At 40.5% G+C, this 16,009-nt stretch overlaps 1 protein-coding gene across 1 annotated transcript in view; it reads left to right on the top strand.

Annotated features, from left to right (window-relative positions):
• Positions 1 to 16,009, top strand: part of stet (stem cell tumor) — a 348,127-nt gene that overhangs the window by 38,186 nt on the left and 293,932 nt on the right. The gene's annotated exons all lie outside the window — the stretch shown is intronic.

Here is a 16,009-nt window from a genome sequence, read left to right as displayed (position 1 = left end):
CGTCTTTTGCTATGTTTTTGTGGGTTTGGTTTTCGATGTTTTTCTTCGACATTTTTTACGATAATCAATAAATTCAAGTCAATTTCATAATTCATAGTTAAATCTCTGAATTACAAGCTTATGTAATCGCATGTGCAACGTATGAACTAAAATATAGTATTTATTGCGATCCCAAACTGCACTAAATCAACAAAAACACAGCGACAAGCTTGCTTTAGTTGATGAATCATGATGTACATCGTACGATTTCAAAAACCGGAAGCAAGACTATTTCAATCGCTAACTTTCATTTCCCCCTTCTTTTTCTCTCTTCATGAATACTTGTAAAGCAATTTTCACGCGCTCACCCCATTTTCTTTCGGCTCAGCATGACACAAATACAGAAACAGGCCGCGAAACTTTTGTATGCGGTGGACGCCAACGTATCAAAATTATCGATGAGAGTAAACTATTATTTTTATTCGACTCTCAGGACCAGATGGTCCCTCCTTTTCCTTTTCTACCCTTGCGCGACTGGTACTTAAAAAAGTTGTCAGCTCGTCTTCGAGGAATTTCCACCCGATCGCGAGGGGTCGTGACTATTGTTCTCCTCTCTTGGGGCACCCTCTTTTTTTTCCTCCTTTTACGACGCCATTGGTATCTCAGCCCCTCGGGGTACGCTTTCAAATGTGAAACAAAGTTTTTTCGGGGCAGCCGCTCGCATGAAGGTGTTGGCTGTAATGAGAGAGGCAACATTTCCCAAATAGAATGTTTTGTATATTTTAGCGGGGGTGCAAAGTTTTTTCTTGTTTTATTCATGCGGTGGCTGTGAATATTTTACCCTCGAAAATGTAGGGAGATCGAAAACAGCCCGTTTTTCGAGAATGGCCGATAAAGTGGAGTACCCACACTCACGTTAAAAAACCAAAGTTTCAATTAAATATTACATACAAAAGCCATCGAGTTAATTTAAAAGTTATATTGAAAGGTCAAGTGAAAAACGGGATAGGACCTTTTAAAAATATATTTATACATGAGCGCAGTAAAAGCTACAAGTAAGCTGTTACATTTTATATTTAGTTTTGGTGAAATTTTTATTTTATCCTCGTAGTAATGTACCTTTGAAAACAACAATGGTTCGTACTAAGGGTAGCAATTCAATGTGTATCGTAGAAAACTCAATTGAGCATGGAAAAAAAATGAATCATAATCTGACCCGAATGTGCATTCATACGTAAGATCTAAGAGCCAGGGAGAAAAAAAACAACAAGAAAAGTAGACACGATTTAATGAATCTGATAGACCAACACATTAACATTAAGGTCACGAGTTGTAATAAGATTGTCATAAATTGTTACAAACACTCGTGGAAAGAACGTTTCAGCAAAATTGTCTCCTGACGCAATAAAAAAAAAAGAAGTCTGTAATTCCTCCTAGTATTTTTTATTAACAATTTATTAAAAGATTTAGAATTTATTAGGTCAGTGTATAAAAATACATTGACAAAAGTTGCAACAGATAAGTAAGCATGGCTTAAATTTACTAGTAGTTAACTAAATTTCGTTTTATCAGAAAACATTTCTAGCGAGTATCGTCAAGTTTTACGACAGTTGTCCATCTAACCAAGAAATAAATCCTATAATTTAAGATGAATACTGCTCCCAATTTTTGTTACCGACTATGTTGTTTCCTAATGATTTGGGATACGATTTATGTAGAATTTAAGTAAGTTTGTTGATGCATCATGCATCAATACTACATGAAAAAATATTGAAAAATCAATTTAATTAGTGGTTGGTCCCTTAATTTTTTTTTTCAATTGTATGAATCGTCTAACAATTTGACGTATAAACGATTATTCACAAAATACCTCATTATCGATCAAATAGAACGTATAAAAAAAATGATACACACAGTTTTTTTCAAAGTGCCTAATCTTTTACCTGAGTTTCCGTTATTGATAACCCTAAACATACCATTAGCCATAATAATACTCGTAAAAGTAATGATCTTGCCACAAAACGCGTACCAACTCACTCTCGTATTATTTTAATGTATGCCTGTGTGTACGCCCGTAAGAACAAAGTGATAGAGATGGAGAGAAAAAATAGGGAAGGCCGAGGGTTCCGGTTTCCTGTGCAGTGTTTGGGGGTTGAGGGCCAGCCAGTGCACGGAGATCAATCTCCTTTATGAATTTCCGGACGGTTGAGCCTCCTCTCGTATCAGCATCAACAGTTGGTGGTCGAGTGGTTTTCTCCCTCCATCTTTCTTCCTCCTCGACCTCGCAACTTTAATCAGTCAGAAAAATTTCGATTACTCATGCGAATTTCAAATTTACCGTTCAATCCACGGTAACGACAAAATTATAAGAGAAACTGTAAGTACGTAACTGTGTATCGTTTGCTACCAATCTACATCTGATAATCTCAAGCATGGACTGCATCGTGCATAATCTTACAATGTCACCAAGATACAATTGTAACGTCTAGATAACAACGAGCCACAACGAATGTAAACCATGTGAATGGATTGAAAACTTTAAATCTCAAACCAAGCTTACAATCGATTTCTAAGTAAAAAAATTTGAAAGATGTCTCATTATTCATCTCGTTAGTGTATTCGTTTTAATAACCATTACGTTTCAATAAAAAAAAAACAAAGATCTTAAATCTTTTATATCGGAAATAAATGACGATGAGTTTGAAACATGAGAAACGAACAAGCCATTACCTTGAAATACCATTCACACACTATGCACTTGTTGATAATGAGTTAAGCATTCATTATTCAACAGTAACAACACCACCTTGCGCGTTCCTATTAAGTATAACAACTACGTCATTACACAAGTGACGAGAATGAGATCTAAAGAATAAAGATTCATCTAACCCTATACATTTTGTATACTATAAGAAACGAAAGCGCGTCAAATCAGAAGCAATCAAGTGATGGGGTAAAAAACCATGGTACAAGTCTCGAAAGGCCCAAGAGTATTACCAGCCAGTGGTATACATCATCGGTAATCGGTAGAACTTCCGGTGTACGCAAAAGAAACAAAAAGGGGGTGTCACTTTTCACGGAGGCACACGCACGTGACGTGCATACCCGCCCCTCCTATTTCTTTAGATCCTATATATATATATGATTACGCTTTCCTTTTCCTCCTCCTCTTTCTTATACACATGACCCAACAGCTACACGTATATACTATAGAGACACCCGGTGGTGTAGCGATCCAAAAGAGAGAAAGATAAAGAAAAAGAGAGGAACGCGAGCCAGGTGATTTGGTAGCCTAGATTTCGGTCCTCCAAAGTCGGTAATGGGATATCAGAGCCGACGCTGATACGTTTATTGGGGGTTGGGGGGGAATGGATGACATTGAAAACTCAAAGCCTTTTTTTGCATCACGTTTATATATAATCTCTAGTATTATTTATTATCTTTTTCAGTTTATTTATTTTATTAAAAATGTCCTCTTCGTGTCCTTGGCGCCGATGATAAAATGCCTGGCAACAACGAAAAAGTGGATGACTGGAACAACAAGCGATTGACTTACCGTGAAAACATTTCATTTTTCTGCTCAGTTAGAGCATCACCATGTGGCTGTGAAACAGAGGAAGCTTGATGATGGTAGGGAAAAAAAACACTTTTATTTAAAATGAGAGACGATTATTTTTTTTTTTTTTAATTCAAATGAAAACAGGAAAACTTTGCCTTATTTGTAGATATAAAGCGTCTAGTTCTCCACTAAAAGGATAAAATTAATAAACTCCGCGATCATTACCACAAATCAAACGCTTTACACCTCAGCACCCTCAAACACTCGTTGGGACCCTTACAAATTTCGGAAAAACATTAGACTTTCATGACAGCAAGATGCTTGCCCGATAAGTATACTTACGTTTCCTCGAGCCCGTTGATATTGCGCATCCTGCAGCTGAAGAAAACCAGAAACCAAGCGCGCGCCCAAAGGGTGCATGCACACACATACAAAGTGCATTGGTTTACCCAGGGAGTTCGAAAAAGAAATATGCGTATTAAAGAGAGAGAGAGAGAGAGTAAGGGGGTGTGCGCAATCTGCCTCGGCCCAGCTGTTCTCCCGGTGTAGTTGCCGGAGAGACAAGGCTTTCCATTCTAAAGGCGCGCCGCAGGAAGTCTAGCTACCGGTGATGCAGGCGACCCTCTCTCTCTCTCTCTCTCTCTCTTTCTCGTGCATTATATCCATGAAATCGTCTCCGTGTCTGCCTGCGCTTTTCCGAGGTTTTGTCGAGAGCAGAGGGTTACGCGCGCGCGTGCACGCAGTCACCTTTTTCTGATGACGAGGGTCCCCCTCTCCTCCCCGCTATTGCTTTCGCTCTCGTGGGGGTGGATATTTTTCACTGTTCTTGTATATATAAATGGAGAAAGGAGCTCGGGGGCTGAAGGGATGTGCCTTTTGGGAGGTCGGGTGCACGGTCGCACGCGTGCTTATTATATCCCTTTTTTCTATTTGTGCCCTTCTCATTTGTTTTTTTTTCTTTTTTTTTTTTTTTTTTTTTTTTTTTTCTTTCTGGCTGCTTTTAGAAGGCGGCTGTGCGTGTAAGGGTGTGCAGGAATCACGACACTGTTCTCCATCCCTCTCTTGTTGTCTCAAATCTTTGAAGGAAAACTGGTGGAGGCTTACTCCGAAGGGTCGACGAGTAGAAGGGCTAGGGTTATTAATTGATTGATGGAGGGACGATTTTTTTTATCGTCTTAGACGGTCGATTTCCTCGTCATTAGGTGATTTATTTTAATCTTCGTCACTTTAGTCTGGTTAGTTTGTTGTGGGGTTTTCTCGACTTTTCAGAGAATGTCGGTGTTTTTGAAGTAAGACCTGAAAAGTTTAATGAACATACTAAAAAAAAAAAACAAATCAATTATTTTAAAAATTTAAGCAGCTTAACGATAGCTTTAGTATGTTCGACATGGATTTTGAAAGCATCTTGCAAGTGACGTGAAGTGCCTGCTCTCGTATGGAAGAGTAAATATTTGATCCAGATCCATTGTATACTCCGTGTATCGAACATCTGCATTGGTATTTGCTTTTTATTACATTCAAGGTGGCTTTTTACGAGTGGCTTGTTCTTTCGAGAAGAGCTCAATTTACTAATTTTGGAAAAGTGTTTTGTTTCAATTTACTTTGTTTTCATAAATGAAAAACTTATTTTAAAAATAAAAAAAGGTCCTGAACGATGACTTATGTTTATTGTAATAAATGAAGCCAGAGCTAAAATTTAATTGCGTCACTGGTGTAATGATGATTTCTATTCTAAGACACGTGATAATTATTTATTTCGTATCTTGTGCAGTATAAAGTGATACGGTATAAGTATGAACCCGTGGATATGCAAGGAAACAAAATAAAATAAGTTAACATCGTAAATAGGGGATGAAAAGTAGATAAAAATGTACATTAAAAAAGTTATGACCTTCTCCTACGCCGTAGATACAGGGCAACCAATGATGACCTCGAGGTTATGCATCATCCTAAATCTACTTTGTAGGTATTTGAATTTCACTTTACATGTGACTATTGTACACTATATTTACAGAGCCACTCATATGCAGCTCATAAGTATGAACATAAAAGTCATCACAAATATTTGTATGATATTTCGTCCATTTGTCCCAAGTTTCTTTTTGTATAGAAGTAACTGATACTCTTAATATGCTTTAAACAAATCTTGAAAAATTTGAGATCTGACTCACTTTACTGGCATCTTTGCGTCTTTATCCATACTATAATCATTGATTTAATTATTAGGTTCTTAACACTACTTCAACCCCTACCTCTTTGCTCTTCCCTCATCACCACGACTATAATTATACTGTTGTCTTGATTGATGCATAGTAGCATCGGAGGAGACAGCTCCAGCTCTTGTAGGATGCGTGCACGTGTTATGTACTAGATGAAGGGGGAAGCGAGCTTATTGTTACCTACAGGGGACCTGTGAGCTAGCTGCGCACTGATATAAAGAGGAATTATTCCATGAACATTATCATTTACAAGATTTTGCCGGTATGAGCTTCCGAGTACCTTAAACACATTTTCCATTAATGTACACCTACAGTATATACACTAACTGTGTATTCAAATTAAATATAGTTTTTTCATCAAATTTTATGGACAGCAGGAAATTATTATTTGTAGTCATCAATACAAAAGGAATAATAACCATTAAAAAAATGGTAAAACAAAACTTGATGACTTCTGACCCCTCCCTCCCGTCAATCGATAGTGATTCATATTTCCTTGAAGTAATGGTTAATTTATTCAACATTATTTTTCTCAGAATGATGCAAACTTATTACAGAAAATTCAGTAACATTCTGATTAGAATATTCGTTTACGTCAAATCAAACAAGTATCATTGTCCTGATACCATTTACTTACGAACAATATGTTAGTACATATCCTGGCAATGATATGGTTATTTAAATGATTGGTTCGTAGCAAATAGCTCAGACAAATTAGCAACTTGTCAGTGAACAAGTTTTTTCTCACTAATTTGGATTTAAAATATGCTGTTGAATAAAAGACACTAACATATAGTTAAATAATCTAATAAATCAATAACTCTAATGAGATTAAACTATGGTTTGTTTAAAAATTATCAATACCTTAAGGTTCAAACACAGTTTCAGTGTCTTGCAACTGACGTGAAAAAAAAACCGTACTCGAAGCAAAAAAAAAAAAAAAAAAGAAAGAGAGAGATAAGTGAAAAGAGAAGAGAAGAGAGTGCAGAGAGCGAAAGAGGGAGAGAAGCGAATAAAGCACCCGCACAAACAATGCGGCTTCCACATATGCTTCCGGTCTCTTATTTCACTGGTTAGCCGGCACACACGCGTATACCTACAAGAGACACGTGCCCTCCACTTCCTTCTCCTTCCGCCTTCCTTCCTTCCCTCTCATCTCGTTGCGTATTACGAACTTTTGCCTGTTCTCCCTTAACCGGGGATAAGGCCCTCGTATGGAGTTTCTGTTTGGTCCTGCCAGCAATCTAACGGAGAAGAGATAAAATCGCACACTTATGGAGGCGAATATCCCTCGTATGGTCGGGCAATGATGTGTACGTTCATGTTATTGATTTCTTTTTTATTCTTTTTTTTTTTTTTTTTTTTTTTTTTATCTCCCACCCGTGCATCCCTTTCCAAATTTCAAAAGGGCCTCTTGTACGCTACGAGGCTTTTTCATACTTCATCGATTTCATTAGTGTCAGATTGCGCGTATCGCACGCGTTCTAATGTTTGAAATACACAAAAGATTTCTTTTTTAAAACTCATCCATCATAGATCCACTGCAGATATGTGATAAATATTGTAGTCGTCGGTTACACGTATACATATATGTTGCGTTTTATTTTTTATTATGTCTTTCAGCACATGTCACTAATGATCTAGGGTGTAGCACCAACATCAAAGAATTTTTTACTGCCGAAAAAATTGATAAAAGCGTGAAAGCGTTTGGTGAAAAAAAAGATGCGGCGTTCTTCGTGTATGGTTATCCACGGTCATTACAGACAATACCATCTAAGCGTCGTAGTGAATAATCACAGTCAGAAACCGAGTGATGGATGAACGCGTGTGTGCGCACAATACAAGGTTGCGAACGAACGAGCAGTCGATCGTTGGGGTTTTTTTTTCTTTATCTTTGCTGAACGGTGGAAGAAAAGTTGGCTGCCGCTTCTGAGGGAGTACGGAGGAGGGGCAGGAAGCAGCTGGGGGTCTTACGTCGTGGACACGATGTACATGTCAGAGGGACGTTCTTGAGCTAGAACCCCTAGTGTAGTTACACATTTTTTTTTCTTTCTTTCATTTAGTCGTCGTCTTCGTCAAGGCACTATGTTTTGTGGTTGTTTTGAGTCGGAGGGTCGTCGTGTGCCAGATAAAGGGATATGTCCTGTCTCGTTAATGTATTGAAGAAAAATAGCTTGCGAACAAATTTACTAAGCTTTATTCTTTGGTTTGTAACTTTTTTTACAAGCTCTTATTTACCTTGGTCTCCTGTATGTCTGTTTGTTCACTTCCCGATAAACATTCCCGATACATGAAGCTGTATGACGTATGACGTCAATCTAAATCCAATAATATATCCAATGCAAAATGGCAAATCACCTTTTTTTTTGCAACCCCCTTGCCCTGATTATTGTATGACAGATTATAAAAAAAAAAAATTTGCCATTTGTCAAAGGTGACATCACCTACTCCTCTATTACCTTTGTAAAATGAATATAGAAATTTAAATTGAATACAATTACTACGAACAATAAATTTAATCTCAACAACTTTTAAATCTTGCGTTCTATATGTAAAACTTTTCATTATGAACACAGGCAGATGAGTTGGGAAAATAAATTAATCTTTACGATTTACTTGATAAATTAAATTTTTTTTCTTGCGGTTTATTACGCCTTTCCAACGTATAGTACATTCCAAACCTACTCTTACACACATCTTCTTCGAAGTGACGAAATTTAGCACCCTAGAAAACAAAGCAGCCTTACAAATGAATTTCACCGCAATTCCGGCCGAAGGAGCGCGCAAAAACTCACTCGAGCCCGCAGAGTCAGCCGGAACACTCTCTGGCGACAATAATCTTTTGTGAGCGCGCGTACATACGCGATGTCCGACCTACTTCCGAACGAACTCACCCTTGGCCCTCCAAATGGGACAAACGAACGCGGAGAGGGTGCATTGTTCGTGGAGACCGCGAGCGCGCGCCCGAAAATAATAATTAAAGGACAATGCCGGGCCGGGCTCTCTCGTTATTTTCGTCGATTCGGCGCTCCTTCCGTTTCGTCTTGGGCCACGACGACGTCGGGCGTATACCAACATGTCCGGGTGACGTAAACCTGCTGCTGCTTGTAAAACTTTTGGAGCTCCTCGTCTTTTGTACCCCCAGCTGCATTGTTTTATTATTATTATTTTTTTTTTCTTCTACATGCCTTTTCATGCGTTCCATTTGTCTTGGCTTTATTCTTTATTCTCCTCGGATATCTTGATTGCACAGGGAGGGAGAGGAGGCACGCGCGGCTTTTGTTGTTTTTGTGCATGGGTATATACACGGAATTGTTGATTCGTTGGCGTGCGCCCCAACGAGTGCGAGACATTCAAGTTGATCGTCGATCTAAGGTACTACGCTCCGAGCATATGAGAATCTCAAAGGATATCATTCTGCACGATTTATGAGTTTTAATGCTACGACGTATACGGAACATGTTTCATCGTAAAAAGTGACGGATCGATAAAATACTACGTAATGAAATCGTGAAAATGCCCCCAAAGCGCGTAAGGGAGAGGACAGGGCCGAGAGGTGACCACATAGGGGCATCCATCTTCCCCTTCGATGTTCCCGACTCGGACCTGCCCCCGTTACCCTCCCCCCCCGTGGTTATTTTCCCGCTTATGCACTTCCTCCAGGTGCAGGTCCAGCACAAACGCACACCGCACGCACGGACATTGTTGTCGCGGCCCATTCGCAATATGATCTTGGTGCATAAAGGCGGTTAGTCGCTTTCGGGGCTAATGGAGCGAAGAATGGGAGCCAAAGCAAAGATGTTGGATTCCGATATCGAGATTTTTGGCGCTTCGGTGGACGACCTCATTTTCGGATGAGAATCGGATGTTTGTTTTCGTGTGCGTGTACAATTTTTTTTTTTTCAGCGCCAGCAGAGGTCGGGGTTTTTTTTTTGTTCGAGCATCAAACATTACGCGCTTTTCGAACAGAGGGGGAGCTCCTGTGGACGGTTCTGGAGGCTCTCCGATGTCTATCGCAAATTAGGTCATTGTAGATCGAATTACCAAGGGGGAGAAAGTAGAAAAGTTCGCCCCTACCCCCTCTGATGTTGTGCCTTACAGCAAATGGGAAAGTCGATTAAAGGTTTCTTCTCTATATACTATAGTTTTGCCGGTCGTTGCTGCCCCGTCGTTGGAGTGAAAGTTTTGGGGGCAGGTGTGAACAGAACTCGGGGTGAAGCTACGCGCTTTGTCGTAGGGACTTGAAATGAATTTTTTTTTTTATTTTTTTTTTACCTCATACCTATTCGCAAATGTACAGAAAAAAGGCAATAGATGAACATACCCTGAGTTTCAATTCGTTGAACGGTAAAAAATTACACGAATCAATATAGGAGGATGAGCATAATCATTAGTTTCCTCGCAGTATGTTCTCGATCCATCGATAATAAGAACCGCATCGTCCCTTGTGTGCCCGGCACATGGATATATCCATATGAAGGCGCACGAGCGCAGCACACGCCCGACTTCAACAATGCCCCGTCCAGAAGAGAGAGAGAGAGAGAGGAAAAAAAGGAGCCATCCACTCATCGAACCGTATAATTTCCATAACTCAAGCCCGGTAATTAGCATCGAACGGAAAGCAAAAAAAAAAAAAAAAAAAAAGCGGACAGAGCCATATCGTGTGTTCCTTCTCCTCGTTTTTTTTTCTTTTTACCCCCTCCTCTGTTGTACGTTGGAAGACACATATGCGGCCACTGATCCTGCGGCAAAAACACCCCGCAAAAAAGTCGGACAATGCAAGGGGGCAGCGAGAGAACCAGGATCCGTCCACAGGTGGCAGTACCGGGCACTGCCAAGGGCTCTCGAAGGGCCGTCATCGTCGGGGATAGCCAAGTTTATTTTATAAATGGCACGCGCAATACCATTACCATTGTACAGATATCCCTCGCACTCTTTGCGAAGAATCGAAGAACGACGAGGTGTTTGAGCACATTATGCGGCAAATACGATTACGTACAGCGTGCCACCGCCGGGCGCGTATATGCGTGTAATTCGACACCGAAGACTCAGGGTGTGTCTAGTGGCGTTGACACCGTACACGCGTTATCAATTATAATAATTAACGGCAGGGAAAGGAGAGCTTTCCGGGGTATACGATACGCGACACCGGCGCGTTGAACGTATAAGTATACACTCGTTCGCGAGTGCTCTCCGATGTTCGTTCACGTAGTTGGCAAACAATGGGGACTCCCGAAAATCCTGTGTAACGCAGAAACGCGCACTCGAGTCACCCTATACCGATGGTTTTGTCCCCTCTGCTGTGACGAACTTCTATTCTTCAGTTTTAATTGTCGTTTCCCGTAAGCTTTGTGATAGCAATGTCAATCATAGGGTCGCAAAAAAAACCCCCACCGATCATCTACTAAAAAAACTTTGTCCTTAGTCCTTAATATAATGACGTTGTCTTTACGGAGCTGTACCGGGGGGCAGCTTGGAGACAAGTGAAAAACTATATTTTTCAGAGATCCCGAGCCATCCAAGCATCAGGGAAGAAAAAGAATAAGAGACTCCCCGGATTACATCTCAGCTGGTTGATCTTAACAGATTGACTCCCTACCCCATGCACATACACGCACGTGTTTCGAGAACGACTCCCTCCCCTTGGTAATTAATTATGTAATTATCAGCCGGGCATCTTTCCATGGCTTAACTGGTTGGACCCGTGCACCTAGACCCTTGCTTAACCTATACCACCCGTCCCCTTTCTCCTGTTACTCCGTCACCGTCATCGCGAGCGCCAGGCCTGAAAACGAGAGATAAAGTTTCAGGGAGGGTCTGAACGGGGATATATATATATATATATATATATATATATATATATATATATACACGGGGAGCATCAGCAGCCGCGCCGGCGGTAATTAACGAGCCGGCAGCCCGAGAGGTTGACATTGGCGCTCCTGTCGGCGGGCAGGGAGCTCCAACGAACCGCCAACGCTCTTTCGCCCTCCTTGACGCCTCTGCTATGTATACGTGGTATGTGCAGGCGGCATCTCTCTTTTTCGTCATGTATGTATAGGGAAGGAAAAAAGTCTGGGTGACTTTTAATGTTTCTGCGTAAAGGCGACGGGGAAAGGACTATTAACGAAGGAAGGGCAGGGTGTTTTCTTGACTTGGGTGGTTATTTTTATTTTATTTCGTTGCTGTTGTTATTTTGGAGTGTCGCTGAAACGAAATTTGGGGGATGATCTAATTTTTATGGGACTTTTACGTGATTACGTGAAATGTACGTATATACGGTTTGGGTGAATTTTGGACAGCCTATATATACTATATTCCGATGTTTTTTCGTGCGAAGAAAAGAAAACAAGGTTTTCAAGGCTGTCGAGTACGAATGCGTGCTTGTTTGTTGGTTTTTCTCCAATTTTAGTGCCCCGTTGAAGATGTAAGATAAAGCGTAGTACCCACGGTACGAATAAAACAAAAGGATCGCCGGTCTATCGAGAAAGAATTTCCACTCGAGGGGCTTACGTGTACGGCAGTACCGACTTATTTTTCATTCCACATGGCTCCCCGATCGCCGATACGTCGGGATCCGTAATCTTCCGGTTGCCTAAGCGCTCCGGGCGTGTACGTACAATCTTGTGTACACGTGACATCTTGGGTTCCCCCTCTGGGAAAATTTTCAGCCGATGACCAAAGGTATCTCACAATACCTGTACGTTGCGATAAAAAGAAGCACGCCTGCGTGTATATTGACACAATTATTTTTTCTCCCTTTCTTCCCGTTTCAGGTGAGTGCGTGCTTTTCCTCTTCGCTGCATCCCCTTCTGTTCCTTGTCTTTTCTGCCGATGCTCGACGTGCAGAGAGCAGGAATCGAGCACCGAACGGTCTTTTCTTCCTGTTTTTACAGTGATTGCGGATATTTGTATGTATACAAGAGCGAAAGGGGAGACCGTGAAGGACGACTTTGCTGCGAGGGTATGCGCGCCCAACTCGGACAGCTGTTTTGTTTTTTTTTTTGCTCTCGTCGAGCTTGCATCTGCGACCGATGTTGGACCCCTGTCCTCCACTCCCACCGTCCGCATGTCAGTGCGTGAGGTTTGGATTTTTGAAATTTCAAAAGACAGGATTTTTTATTTGACCCTCCATAGTTTAGTTGTTTTTGAAATTAGAATGCGTTACCATTACGTACAACGATTGAAACCAATGTAGTTGTGGGACAGTCGAAGGAAATTTTTGGGTACGATAATCTTGAATGGCTTAGGATTTCAAGTGATTAACGTGTTTCAACTTTACGTTATCGTTTCATTGCACAGCAACAAAAAAAATTAAAGATATGCGTTCACGATAGATCTAAATTAATGGAATTACAGCTTTACTTGCTATTTGCATCTCAGGTGGATGCAAGATTCGGTTACATGGCTTCTAATTGAGTACTGCGGTGGTGGAAGCTCAAGTCAACGGAAACACGAGTGTACCAAAATTAATTATAGACAACATGCGTTAGCTTCTCATGAATGGCTCCTCCGCTGCGTAAGCTACAGCCCTTACGCTGTCTGCTTACTAGTACAACAATTGCACTCACCTGATGTGATAATTAATATTTTAATGTAAAATGAATGCACCCACAACAGTAATAATAGCTTTAACAGTTTTATTATAATACATTCCAATCATCGACATATACATGCACATTCACGTAATTGGTCAACTCCTGAGAACCGTACAGATGTATGTACTCATCTTGCAACATATGGAGTAAATATACATATATACACACTCGTACATACAAAAGCTTCGTCTCATTGGTTGGGGCACGTATAATTATACCGATACATCAGAGCTCCGCGTACGAAATCGTAGGGGATGCATGTTAAATGCGGATCGGACGGGGCAATAAATTTCCGAGTGGAAATACGCAGAGTTGGAAAGATGTGCTGGTATAGGCGAGCCAGGAGCATCACAGTGTCATCGATTAAGCTAACGTCACACGCTATGTGGCGTGCAAGCTTTGACTTTTGCAGGATTGTATTGTGCCCGAGTGCATTTGGAAGGTTAATTGCGTTGCGTTGCAGCGGGCTGTTTGGTGGGCGATGCGTTCGTGTTTTCAAGGGAGTAGTGGCTGATGTTTGGAACTTGTCAACTTGTTTCATGCAATTTTGCGAATGCGATGTTTGTTCAATTGGACTATTATAATCAAGTACTTTATTTGATGATTCAACGATTATAATTGACATGATTTATGTGCAAAGTCAACAATAAATAGTATGACAGTGAAAAATCTGAAAAACTAAAGTTCCATATTGAAAGTGGAGTAAAAGATAATAAGAGGCAAAGAGTAAAAGGGAAGTTCTAAAACCATGAGGTGACAATCCAGATATAATAAGAGGCTGTTATATTTGAAAGGGAAAAATTAATTATTTAAATAAAAAATGGGACTTGAGGGTAAAGAAATAAGGTATTAATAGACACAACGGGTCGCTATAGATCAGAGTACTTGACTAAGAAGTGACCGAGTTCATTCTGCTATACCTGACCCCTTTATAGTAATAATGTATACATCGTGGACAACTAATAAATAATACATCACTAAAATTACCAAGAATATAATAGACTTTAAAGCACGTAACTTATAGAATTTACTCGTATGAGCCATGTTTAGAATAAAAATGCAGTAAAAAATTGGAAACTCGTGCATGACGATTAATAAATAATCAAATGCAAATATTGTACGTTCTTTGACAGCTAGTCGTTGTTATTATTATTATTACTTTTTTTAATCCCTAAAATACTAAAAATCTCGCACTCAATGAGATCAGCACGAATTCCCTGTAATTAAGACGTCAATCCAACGAAAGACCAACAAAAGCTTTCGTACCCTCCGATAGTACCTACGTCTCTTTTCTCCATCGCTCGAATTCGTCACGCAAAACGTAATGTTTCATTCAGCACGTTGTATTTGATCCCCTAGGTAACGATTTCTTTCGAAAAGAATAGACCAAGGAAAAAAAGAAATAATAATAATTTAGCACACCAAGCCTCCAGCCGCACGCTCTACCACGATCAATAAAAGAATTGTACACGACGACTTGACGCAGCAAAAACGAGAGAAGCCCTACGACTGCTGCAATACCTACTCTCGAGTGAAAAAATTGAAAGTAAAAAAAAAAAAAAAAAAGGTAAAAAGTATAAGATCGAAGAAAGAGGGTGAATACGGGCAATCGACGTGGACGTCCGAAAAAGCAAGCGAGGCGCCTACCTCGAGCGGCTCTTCTAATACTCTTGATAATCGATATATTTGTATATACCTACGCCGTTTCCATCCTTCTCCTTCGTTCCTTTCTCGATTCTCCTCGACGTGTATTGTATACCTTAGTGTTAGGGCGAACACTTTTTTGTTCGATAGTCAAGTATACAGCACGCACGAGCCACCCAGCGGGACGTGCTGGAAAAACGATTAGTTTTTAATTTACCGGCCAGTCGATCGCGTGAAATTTCGGAACCGCTGGCTCTGACCGCCATGTGTACCCATGCCGTCTTTTCCTATTCTTCACGTTCGATCTCTTTATTGCAGGCCAAGCCAGACGGACACCCGGTGCAGTCGACGATTGGCCTGTTGGATCCTTTTTTTTCTCATTATTTTGTTTCCCCGTTGACGTCAACGTCTAACTGTAATAGTAAGATATTTTTAATAGGTACTTTTTGGAAATATCGACTTTGTCGTTATATTTGGATAATGTGTCATGTTTCGGAAAAATTATCAAAACAAATTGAAAATAATTACGTACAGGTTTTGCGAGTGTAATTTAATTAACGACTGATCTTTTAGATTTTTTAACTATTTTCAAAATAAGAGCATATCGAGAGTAATGTGGCCCGACTAATAAAAGATTAGGACAGAGTGCGAGGGCCGCTCGAAAAATAATTTCCCTAACAACGTCGATTTCCCCGGGAGCAGACATCCCTGGGCAGTTCGTGGAGAAGGCGTCGGCAACGAGTGAGTTAAAAATCACACCCTATTAATTTGAGGATGAAAACTCCCCTCGGCGACACCCCTCGCTATCAATCACGTCGAACGCGTCACGTAAATTGATATATACTCTCCCGTGTTTGGCTTCTCTACCGCCGTCATTTTTAAAAAGTGAAATTTCGACAGGGTATCTTTCGAAAAAGTGAAAAATACCGTACTTTTCTTCCCCTTGGAACAACATCGGGTGAGCGCCCGTCACATTAAGGTGAGAGACCCGCCTAATAGAGCACAGTTGA

This window comes from Copidosoma floridanum, unplaced genomic scaffold, assembly GCF_036245765.1.
Source record: "Copidosoma floridanum isolate Cflo_tuat_1 unplaced genomic scaffold, Cflo_Japanese_pri ptg000009l, whole genome shotgun sequence".
Lineage (NCBI taxonomy): Eukaryota > Metazoa > Arthropoda > Insecta > Hymenoptera > Encyrtidae > Copidosoma > Copidosoma floridanum.
Note: the sequence above shows the minus strand (reverse complement) of the source record. Positions and strands in the feature narration are given on the sequence as shown.